At 44.4% G+C, this 12,040-nt stretch overlaps 2 non-coding genes across 2 annotated transcripts; both read right to left on the bottom strand.

Annotated features, from left to right (window-relative positions):
- Positions 1-3,503: 3,503 nt before the first annotated feature.
- LOC144704041 (small nucleolar RNA R71) lies at positions 3,504-3,612 on the bottom strand. The gene has a single exon (XR_013581728.1). It is a non-coding gene; the product is annotated as a small nucleolar RNA R71 (small nucleolar RNA).
- An 8,073-nt stretch (positions 3,613-11,685) lies between these two features.
- Positions 11,686-11,793, bottom strand: LOC144704026 (small nucleolar RNA R71). The gene has a single exon (XR_013581717.1). It is a non-coding gene; the product is annotated as a small nucleolar RNA R71 (small nucleolar RNA).
- Positions 11,794-12,040: the final 247 nt, after the last annotated feature.

Below are 12,040 nucleotides of genomic sequence, written 5' to 3'. Positions count from 1 at the left end.
CCTCCAGTGCCGTCTCTCCCTATCGCTTTCCTCTGCCAGTTCCTTTGTTAAGTTCGGGTAGGATAGCCAGTCTTGTCGAGGGGTAGGACCTTCTTTGAGATTGACGACTGATCACCGACTTGTGGGAAGAACTCCTTCGGGCCGCAAGATGCCCCTCTCGTCGTGCTTGACCGTGTAGAGTCGGCGGGTCACACGGAGTCTGCCCTGACCTGTTCGTCTTCCTTCGAACTTACTGTATTTCTCGCCCACCGTCCGCCCGTCCTGTCGCTCCTGAGACTTTTAAAAGCGCATTCATCGACGTAACTGAATTCGCATCACGCATTATTGTGACGTAATACGCGCCATCGATCCCAGCTTTAATCGTACTACATCATATTGGTATCAGAGCCGGTCGTGTTAGCATTCGCTTAACAGAGTCGGTCGAATATCAGTTTCTTATTTTCGCATTTCTTTACCTGTCGTTTTCATTACGCATCGCATATTTTAAATTCCTTTGCATACGCACAAAAAAAGAAGAAAAGAGCACGTCATTGCATCCATTTCATCTCATAGCATCATCTAGATAGAACCCATAGTTAATTCTAGAGAAGTTGACCGTAAAATGGTTCGGCCGCGAGCCCAGATGCAGAACGCCGACGCGGAAGACCTCGGCGTGGATCATGAATTTGATCCTAACTTAGAGGATCTCCCTCCCCAAGATCCGTTAGACCTAGCGTATCAAGAGGATCCGATAGTGAATGAGGAGGTACCAATACCTCCTCCCCCTCCGGTTAGGGAACCCGTCCCCTGGGTCCCTACTCCCAACGGTGGGGTAGCTCCACCCCACCCATCGGCTAGGACTGAAGATCGAGCCTCCTCCTCCGCGGCCAGCCCTAGGGCACCGCCCAGTGGTCCCCGGACCTCTAGCTCGTTAGGAGATGTTCTTGACAAACCCTAGAGGGGGTTGGAGGAGGTTGATTGAGAGAGGAAGTAATGACATAACCATAAGGAGGTTACATGAGAGGGTATATATTACCCTAAGAGAGAGAAAGAGTTATAATAGGTCTAATGGGCTTATAGAACAGGGCCCATTAGACCATAGAGCATAGTATCTCACCAACAGTTCCCCAATGCCCGGGCAAGGCTCCGATGCCGAGCAGCCCCGCTCTGGTCCCGGCGTACGTCCCTCCAAGACCGGCGACATCACGATGCCATGATCAGTCAGCGTACCAACCTCAGCACTACAAGCAACGGAGCTGGGAGAAGTACCGTCGGAGATCGCCACCACCCGACGGGTATCGCAACCAGCGTTACCCTGAGGAACGATCCTATCAATACGATAGGGATCATTATCCCTCAGAGACGAGAGTGCCTCCTCCTTATGAGCAACCCAGTCAGCATCATGGGGTTGCCCCTGTTGATGACTCTCAATACGTCATCAGATGTTTAGAGCTTTTTGAGCATAAAAGCATCTATTGTATTCATTTAATCCATGTTGGTTGTCACTCATATGCATTGTTTTATAAATTCACTAACCCCACTTGATTCTTCTAATCAAGTGGATTATATCTGACATTTTCGATTAGTGAGTTCAGAAATGGATTAAGGCAGCCAAGGAAAGACGAAGTTGATCCGGAGGAGCTGGCGAGAAATCAGGAAAAAGAAAATTCAAAAAATACCCCCGAAGCTTGTTTTAAGAGAAACTTATAAATAGTCTCTGAAGAGCTCATTTTAGGTTGTCCAGAATTTCTCTCAAGGAAGCTAGGGCTCGGAGAGAAAGGATTTCTGCAGACCCTCCAAGGCTGATGAGCATTGGAGCTGGGAGAGAAACAAGCTGAGGAGTAGCTGGAGCACGACGATCGTCGCCTTGCCCGGAAGGAGTGATACAAGGAGGCGTGAGCGTTTCAGTTTCAGTGCAATCATCTTCTCCCTTCTAAGACAATCAGAGTTGGGCTGAAGATCACAAGCTGTGTCTTCAGCATTTCCAATTTCTGTTGTTCCTCTGGTTATGCTTGATTTCGAATTTCATAGTTGATTGAATCATTTTCCATTATGTTCTAGCAAAAATTCCATCGTTCTCCACATCAGATCGTGAAATCCATCCCTACAGAATTTTCAGGAAGTTAGCAACCCAGGCAGCAGCCTAGGTTGCCAGCCGCCAAGGCGCCAGCGACCAAGGCCACCGCCTCGGTCGCCAGCAGCCAAGGCGCCGCCAGGCGCAGCGGCCGCAGCGCAAGGGCCACCTGCAGCGCCAGCGCAGCGCCGGCCAGCGCCATCAGTCGCGCCTGATAGCGACCACGCGTGCAGCTAAGCGCGCAGAGCTGATGTGCGCAGCTGCGACGCGCTGCTATCGCGCACAGCTGCAGGCGTAGCTAGGCCGCCAGCAGCAACCGTCGCGTGCAGCCTAGCCGTGTGCAGCAGTAGCTACGGCGCTAGACTGCACGCAGCTGAGCTGTGCAGGCCCCAACAGCGCAGGCTTCTCTGCATGCAGCTAAGGCAGCGTGCAGGCCAGCCTACATGGCGCACACCAAGTGTTTGGTGAATTGCCAAACCCACAGTGTGCACTGTAGACAAAGAAATACCCCTGTCTACAGGTTTCTGGTCTTTAGTTGCAAGGAGGAGATACCTGATTTCTGTAGAGAGCCTTCAGACTTCTTCTCTGAGGAAATTTATTGAGTATTCTTGAAGTTAACTCCTCTAACTTCCAAGATTGACATACAAATCTGCCAATTGAATTGAATTGAAAAGAAACTTACTATCGGTTTCATTGCTCCTGTGGATCGACTTACTTGCCCTTAGGCTGTGAGGTTATAAATTGTGTTGCATAAGCTCATTCCTCACACATCTAACTGATAAATAACCAGTAAAAACACCTAACATTTGAGCTTATCAACTGGCGCGTTGCCCGGGAGCACGGTATTACAGTCGTAGATTCTTTTCTGTCTTTTCAGTTATTCTTTACTCATTCTCCTAAAGCTGCAGGACTTGAAATCCTCAGCTTATTGTCTTTCTAATTCTCTGCTGAAGTTCTATGGTAGTGACACGTTCAAGGGCTGGTGAAAAGACTATAGAGAACGTTGCACGCGACGCAACTTCAGAATCTACAGTCACAGAACCAGAAATTCAGCAGGAAACTATGGCAGAAGAAAGACACCATCAGCAGGAGAGGAGGAGAACCATGCTGGACAGGTCGACACCCTCCGGAAGCCTGCGACAAACGGATGTAAATCTGAACATAGGTGAGGGTATCTTATTCAGGTATGATAATGCTTTGATACATTCTTTACCTGAATTTAACAGATTACCTGCACAAAACCTTCTAGAATTCCTAGATGACTTTCATATTAGATGTTCCTCCCAAAACGTTCCAGGATTATCTACATAAATGCTTAAAATGAAATATTTTCCATTGACATTAAAAGATAAAGCATTTTCCTGGTATCGTAATTTAGGAATTACTTTTAGTACTTGGGATGAGATGTAGGGAAAATTTCTGCAGAAATTTTACCCTCTCTCCAAAACTAATTTTTATAGAAGAGAAATCCATAATTTCCACCCCCATGAAGGAGAGGCTTTTAGTGAATCATGGGAGAGGTTCAATGACCTGCTGAGGAAATGCCCTCATCATGGAATTGAACAATGCCAATTAGCCCAAATTTTTTATGAATCTCTCTCGGATTTCATGAAGAACAAGGTGAATCTAGCCACCGGTGGAACATTTTACACGGCATATGAGGATGAAGTTTTTGACATTTTAGAGAGAGTTGCAGAAACTGATTTGCAGGAAATTGGAGCACATGAAAATGGAAGAAATCTGCAGCCCAAGAGGGCAGGAGTGCTGCAAGCAAATGCCAAGGAGGGGGAGCTGCAAGCAAATGCCAAGGAGGGGGAGCTGCAAGCAGGCTTAAGGGAGACCAACCAGAAGTTGGAGGAGCTCACCTCCACCTTGAAGAATGTCTTTCTAGGTAACTCTCCCATCGTTAAAGCTAAAATTTGCTCTCTCTATTTTAGCAGAGAACAGAAGATGGAGCTTGCCAAGCCATGGAAGAAGAGGTGAAACCATTCAACCAACAACAACCATGGGCTGGCCAAAAGAGAGTTGGATTCCAAGGTGGAGAGAGCTTCCACCAAGGGAACAAGCCTGCAGTTCAACCTCAATTTCAGCAAAGGCAGAAGTTCCAGTCTAGGCCTCAGCAGCAGTATCAGGTCCCATCTTAGACCCAACCTGATTTTTCTACGCTAACCCCTGTCATTTCAGACATGATTGAGAAGCAAAATCAAAAGTTGCGGGCGGAGATGGAGATGCGGATGCAAGTGATGATGGAATTCCAGACAAAGCAAATGCTGGAATCACAGGAGCAAATGAGGAAGCTGCTAGAGAGCTTCAGGCCTGGACCTTCTGAACATCAAGGTATACCTACAAAACCTCCTTGCACATCTCATAGATTTCCCACTAAGCCCATGATAAACCCATGCAACTTACACCATGTACAACATGCAACTCATGATGAAATGAAGGAGGAAGATCCTGAAGTTCTAGCAATCTCAAAATTGAGAAATGGAAAAGAACTTCAGGATCCTTATCAGAATTCTGTAGAGAATCCTAGAAAGAGAAATGAGCCAAGGGAGGAAGAAGGGGAGGATCTTCCCTACGCGGAGGAACCTCTACCTTCTACGAGTGGGCAAAATGTACCTTACCCATCTGCTCTGAATAGAAAAAAACCTGTACATGATTATGAGAACAGGTTATTAGAAAACTTTAAAAAGGCCACCATGACTGTCACAGTGGAAGACATGCTTAGGTGTGCACCCTCTCTTAAGAAATATCTTAAGGATTCTTGCACTACTAGAAAAACTAGGGAGGTAGTAAAACTTTCAGAAAATGCTTCTAGTATTTTGAACGACATCCCTATCAAAATGAGGGATCCAGGTGCCCCTTTCATCACATCTGAAATAGGAGGAAAAACTTTTTCAAAAGTTTTATTAGATACGGGAGCGAGCATTAGCATCATTCCTACGGCCTTATACGAGGAATATGGCTTTGGGGAGCTTGAAGAAATCCATATGGACCTACTCCTAGCCGACGGAACTGTTAGGCAACCTGAAGGAAGACAGACGAACGTCATGATTACTGTAGAAAATTGTGAAATTCCTGTAGATTTTATAGTCACTGACGTAAAAATTTCAGGAAGCATTAATTTAACTCCTATTATTCTAGGAAGACCGTTTTTAGTAACGGCGAGGACAATCATGGATTGGGAGAAAGGGACTGTAGAGTTTAAGATAGGAAAAGAGAGAGTGAAAATTGATATTTTGAAGATGATGAAGTGCCCCTTAGGGAGCAATGAAGAACTCAACTTATGTGCAGAAGAAGAGGGCGAGGAAGAAGTAGTGAAAGAGTATTTATCTCATATAGAAAGCAGAGAGTTCGATGATAGGCTCATAGATTCCCCTGTAGTTGAAGTAAGCCCAGAACTTAAACCACTCCCCTCATCCCTCAAATATGCATATTTGGATGTCAATAAGAATTTACCTGTGATCATATCCTCATCACTCACTCTAGAACAAGAAGAAGACTTGCTCAAGGTACTTAGAGAGCACAAAGAAGCCATAGGTTGGACTTTTGATGATATCAAGGGGATCCCATCCTCAATTTGTGAGCATAGGATCTTCTTGGAAGAAGAAGCTAAGCCTTGTAGAGAGCATCAAAGAAGGCTTAATCGTCATATGAGAAAAGTCCTTGAGAAGGAAATCCTAAAGTGGTTAAATGCCGGTGTCATATACGCGATTTCCGATAGTAGATGGGTGAGCCCAGTGCACATGGTTCCTAAGAAGTCAGGAGTGACTGTAGAGATTAATGAGAAAGGAGAAGAGGTGCAGAAGAGGTTAATCACAGGATGGAGGGTGTGTATTGATTATAGAAAATTAAACAAGGCGACCAAGAAAGATCACTATCCACTACCCTTCATGGATCAAATACTAGAAAAACTATCGGGGCAGCAATACTTCTGTTTTCTTGATGGTTATTCAGGATACAACCAAGTGAATATTCATCCTAAAGATCAAGAGAAAACGACCTTCACGAGTCTGGTAGGGACATATGCCTTTAGGCGTATGCCCTTCGGGCTATGTAATGCACCCGCCACATTCCAACGATGCATGAATGCACTCTTGTCCGATTTAGTGGGAGAGTGTTTAGAAATCTTTATGGACAATTTTTCTGTATTTGGATCTACCTTTGAAAACTGCCTTCTAAGCCTCACCAAAGTATTAAAGAGGTGCATTGAGTCCAACCTCGTACTAAGTTGGGAAAAATCTCATTTCATGGTGCAGGAGGGAGTGGTGCTGGGCCACATGGTAAGCAGCCGTGGATTGAAGTGGACAAGGCCAAGATCGAAATCATCCAGGACCTTCCACCTCCAACCAACCTAAAAACCCTTAGGGTTTCCTCAGCCATGCGGGTTTCTATAGACGCTTTATTTTAGACTTTGCTAAAATTTCTAAACCTCTCACGAATCTTTTATCGTCTAAGAATAATGATTTTGAACTAACACTAGAAGCTAAGAATGTATTTTATATGTTGAAAGAAGCTTTTGACGCCTATTTTGCAAAGGCCCGATTGGACCCTTCCTTTTGAATTAATGTGCGATGCTTTTGATTTTGCTGTAGGGGCAGTGTTAGGTCAAAGAATCGACAAGAAACCTGTGGTCATCTACGCCAGCAGGACCTTGGTTGATGCGCAATTGAATGACACTATAACTGAAAAGGAACTGCTGGCTATTATCTTTGCATTTGAAAAGTTTAGGTCTTACTTGTTAGGTAGCAAAATTACTGTTTTTCATATCATGCAGCTATTAGATATTTGTTAGCAAAGAAGGAGGCTAAACCTAGACTCATTAGATTGGTGCTCTTGCTACAAGAGTTTGATTTAGAGATTAAGGATAAGAGAGGGTGTGAGAATGTAGTGGCAGATCACCTCTCCGAATAGTAGGCGCCCAACCTGAATTAATAAATGATGCATTTCTTGACGAGCATGTTCTAACCGCACAAGGAACATCGGTTCCTTGGTATGCACACATTGCCAACTTCCTTGTTTCAGGAAAAATCCCTACAGGTTGGACATCCCACGAGAGGAAGAAGCTACTGAAGGATGCAAGATTTTATTTCTGGGAAGACCCGGAGCTGTTTCACCAAGGGCAAGATCAAATTTTGCGTCGGTGCGTTTCCGAAAGCGAACAACGGCGTCTTGGAATTCTGCCATGCAAAACCAGGAGGGGGACACTACTCATGTAAGGTAACAGCACATAAAATTGTTGAATCTAGTTTCTTTTGGCCGACTCTATTTCAAGATGCCCAGAAATTTTATAATAACTGATTAGCTTGTCAAGCCTCCATTAACATGAATAAGAAGGATCGAATGCCTTTACAGCCCATCCTAGAAGTAGAGATCTTTGATCTATGGGGAATTGATTTTATGGGTCCTTTTCCTAACTCCCATGGACATGAATATATTTTGATGGCAGTCGACTATGTGTCCAAATGGGTAGAGGCCATTCCCTCAAAAACCAATGATAGTAAGGTAGTGACCAATTTCATTGAAAATAATATTTTCTATAGATATGGATGCCCACGAGCCATTATTAGTGATGGAGGATCTCATTTCACAAATTATAACTTTAGAAACCTCCTAAAGAAGTTTGGTGTCCACCATCGAGTCACTACCCCATATCACCCTCAAGCTAATGGTCAAATCGAATTGTGCAATAGAGAGGTTAAGAAGATTTTAAGGAAGATAGTGCGTCCGGACGGGAAGGATTGGTCTAGGAAACTAGACGAAGCCTTATGGGCTTATAGGACCGCCTACAAAACACCTCTAGGAATGTCCCCATTTCGACTGATTTTTGGGAAAGCCTGTCACCTACCTCTTGAGTTGGAACACAAGGCCCTTTGGGTCATTAGAAAACTCAATTTGGATTTAAATCAAGCTGGCAAACAAAGACTTCTTCAATTGCATGAATTGGAAGAACTACGAAATGAGGCTTATGAAAATTCGAGGATTTATAAAGCCAAAATGAAAATGTTTCATGATAAAAGCTCGAGGAGAAGAACCTTTGTAGAAAATCAGAAAGTGTGGCTTTACAACTCTAGGTTAAAACTCTTCCCAGGAAAACTGAAAACTAGGTGGGATGGCCCATTCATTGTCCAAAAAGTTTTTGAGAACGGAGCTGTCACAATCTTAGATCCTACGTCTCAAAAACAATTCACTGTTAATGGACAAAGGCTCAAACCTTATTTAGAAGAGGAAGATCTACAGGGCCCCATGAATATTCCTCTAGAGAAACTACCGAATGATAGCAGCATGATCTGACTATTATTTTTGTTTTCTTTCTTATTTTCTATGTTTTGTTATTTGCTTCTGCTTTTGTTTTCTTCATTTTTGTTTGCATCGTCATGTGCAGCCCTCTCGCTCCAAACTCACCTACACCGCAAGTGGACAACTCCACTCGCCGGTCGCCGTTCTCCATCCCCTGGTTTGGTATGTATTTCTCCTTACTCTAGTTTACTTCACGACATGTAGGAACATGCCTTTTTATGGAGGGGGGGGGGAATAGAGTTGCATGCATAACTGCTCTGTCATCCATCAAAAAAAAATTTCATTTTGCATCAACCAAACCATGGATATTTGATGATCTTAGGAGATACTCACACAATGATAAGCACGACAATAGGGCTCTTTTCAAGTGTTTTAGAGTTGAAAGACTGGCCAGTTAGGGGACCCTAGGTGAAATAGGCCTAGCTAGGTGCACAAATGATTCTTACTATCCACAATTCATACATCTTATCACCATATTTCTCTCATCTTGCCATCCACCTCAGGTTTAGTTACCACTTACATGCACGGAATTTTTAGCTTTAGTGGAGAGTAGGGCGAGTGTTGGCTTAATGGCACTATTATTATTAACGTGAGTGAAGCTCCCTGAACCAAGAGGGATACAAAACCTCTTCGGGGGAATAAGCTGCCGGTCTACTAAGGACGGCACATGGGTAGTGGATAAGCGCCATCAAAGTGCAAAGTATAAGCTGCATTGAGCAAAACAAGCATAAGCTTGCATCATTGAAATCAAAGTTGACTGTCATCAAAAAATGACCAACAAGCAGCAAATGTGATTGAAAAAAAAAAAAAAGGTGGAAAAGCTGTCTCCCATGTGTTTGAGCCAATGCTAGTATTGCCGTTAGTATTGAGCCATCATTAGCACCGCTCTCTACGCCTTGTTCAGTAGTGCGCTTGGGGTGTTGACTCAACCTTATCCCATCTGATATGTATTTACTATACGTAATCCACAAATCATGAGTGCACCTAGTTGCGGTTGAAGGCCGAAATAGATCCTCAGGATTTTCCCTAAATTGGTCAAGCTCAATTGATGAAGGCACTCCTTGACGAGAGTATGAGTGAAAGTTATCAAAAGCTGAAAGTCAACTAGAGATCATCATCTATTCTCACTTGCATTTCATTACTTAGGGACTAGTAATGATCTAAGTTGGGGGGTATTTGATGACTCTCAATACGTCATCAAATGTTTAGAGCTTTTTGAGCATAAAAGCATCTATTGTATTCATTTAATCCATGTTGGTTGTCACTCATATGCATTGTTTTATAAATTCACTAACCCCACTTGATTCTTCGAATCAAGTGGATTATATCTGACATTTTCGATTAGTAAGTTCAGAAATGGATTAAGGCAGCAAAGGAAAGACGAAGTTGATCAGGAGGAGCTGAGAAATCAGGAAGAAGAAAATTCCAAAAATGCCCCCGGAGCTTGTTTTAAGAGAAACCTATAAATAGTCTCTGAAGAGCTCATTTTAGGTTGTCCAGAATTTCTCTCAAGGAAGCTGGGGCTTGGAGAGAAATGATTTCTGCAGACCCTCCAAGGCGGATGAGCATTGGAGCTGGGAGAGAAGCAAGCTGAGGAGTAGCTGGAGCACGACGATCGCCGCTGCCGGAAGGAGTGACACAAGGAGGCGTGAGCGTTTCAGTTTCAGTGCAATCATCTTCTCCCTTCTAAGACAATCAGAGTTGGGCTGAAGATCACAAGCTGTGTCTTCAGCATTTACAATTTCTGTTGTTCCTCTGGTTATGCTTGATTTAATTTCATAGTTGATTGAATCATTTTCCATTATGTTCTAGCAAAAATTCCATCGTTCTTCACATCAGATCGTGAAATCCATCCCTGCAGAATTTTCAGGAAGTTAGCAACCCAGGCAGCAGCCTAGGTTGCCAACGCAGGGCCGCCAGCCAAGGCCACCGCCTCGGTCGCCAGCCGCCCATGGCACCCATCGCATCACCGCAGGCAGCCAAGGCCGCCAGCAGCGCCGCGCAACAAGGGCCACCAGCAGTGCCGCGGCAAAGACGCTGGCAGGCGCCATCAGTCGCGCCTGGCGACCACGCAGCAAGCCGCGCGCAGAGCTGATGTGCGCACGCGACGCCGCAGCTGCGCGCAGCTGCGAGGCGCAGCTGCTACAAGCACAACCGCGAGGCGCAGCTAGGCCGCCAGCAGCAACGTCGCGCGGCCTAGCCGTGTGCAGCAGTAGCTACGCGCGGCTAGACTGCACGCAGCTGAGCTGTGCAGGCCCCAACAGCGTGCAGGCTTCTCTGCACGCAGCTAAGGCAACGTGCAGGCCAGCCTGCACGGGCGCACACCAAGTGTTTGGTGAATTGCCAAACCCACAGGTGTGCACCTGTAGACAAAGAAATACCCCCTGTCTACAGGTTTCTGGTCTTTAGTTGCAAGGAGGAGATACCTGATTTCTGTAGAGAGCCTTCAGACTTCTTCTCTGAGGAAATTTATTGAGTATTCTTGAAGTTAACTCCTCTAACTTCCAAGATTGACATACAAATCTGCCAATTGAATTGAATTGAATTGAAAAGAAACTTACTATCGGTTTCCTTGCTCCCTGTGGATCGACCCTTACTTGCCCTTAGGCTGTGAGGTTATAAATTGTGTTGCATAAGCTCATTCCTCACACATCTAACTGATAAATAACCAGTAAAAACACCTAACATTTGAGCTTATCAATCAACGGCGCCGTTGCCGGGAGCACGGTATTACAGTAGTAGATTCTTTTATGTCTTTTCGGTTATTCTTTACTCATTCTCCTAAAGCTGCAGGACTTGAAATCCTCAGCTTATTGTCTTTCTAACTCTCTGCTGAAGTTCTATGGTATTGACACGTTCAAGGCTGGTGAAAAGTCTATAGAGAACGTTGCACGCGACGCAACTCCAGAATTTACTGTCACAGAACCAGAAATTCAGCAGGAAACTATGGCAGAAGAAAGACACCATCAGCAGGAGAGGAGGAGAACCATGCTGGACAGGTCGACACCCTCCGGAAGCCTGCGACAAATGGATGTAAATCTGAACATAGGTGAGGGTATCTTATTCAGGTATGATAATGCTTTGATACATTCTTTACCTGAATTTAACGGATTACCTGCACAAAACCCTCTAGAATTCCTAGATGACTTTCATATTAGATGTTCCTCCCAAAACGTTCCAGGATTATCTACAGAAATGCTTAAAATGAAATATTTTCCGTTGACTTTAAAAGATAAAGCATTTTCCTGGTATCGTAATTTAGGAATTACTTTTAGTACTTGGATGAGATGCAGGGAAAATTTCTGCAGAAATTTTACCCTCTCTCAAAACTAATTTTTATAGAAGAGAAATCCATAATTTCCACCCCATGGAGGAGAGGCTTTTAGTGAATCATGGGAGAGGTTCAATGACCTGCTGAGGAAATGCCCTCATCATGGAATAGAACAATGCCAACTAGCCCAAATTTTTTATGAATCTCTCTCGGATTTCATGAAGAACAAGGTGAATCTAGCCACCGGTGGAACATTTTATACGGCATATGAGGATGAAGTTTTTGACATTTTGGAGAGAGTTGTAGAAACTGATTTGCAGGAAATTGGAGCAAATCAAAATGGAAGAAATCTGCAGCCCAAGAGGGCAAGAGTGCTGCAAGCAAATGCCAAGGAGGGAGCTGCAAGTAAATGCCAA

Source organism: Wolffia australiana, chromosome 5, assembly GCF_029677425.1.
Source record: "Wolffia australiana isolate 7733 chromosome 5, ASM2967742v1".
NCBI classification, from domain to species: domain Eukaryota; kingdom Viridiplantae; phylum Streptophyta; class Magnoliopsida; order Alismatales; family Araceae; genus Wolffia; species Wolffia australiana.
The sequence above is the reverse complement of the archived record's forward strand: the minus strand, read 5'-3'. Positions and strand labels throughout refer to the sequence as shown.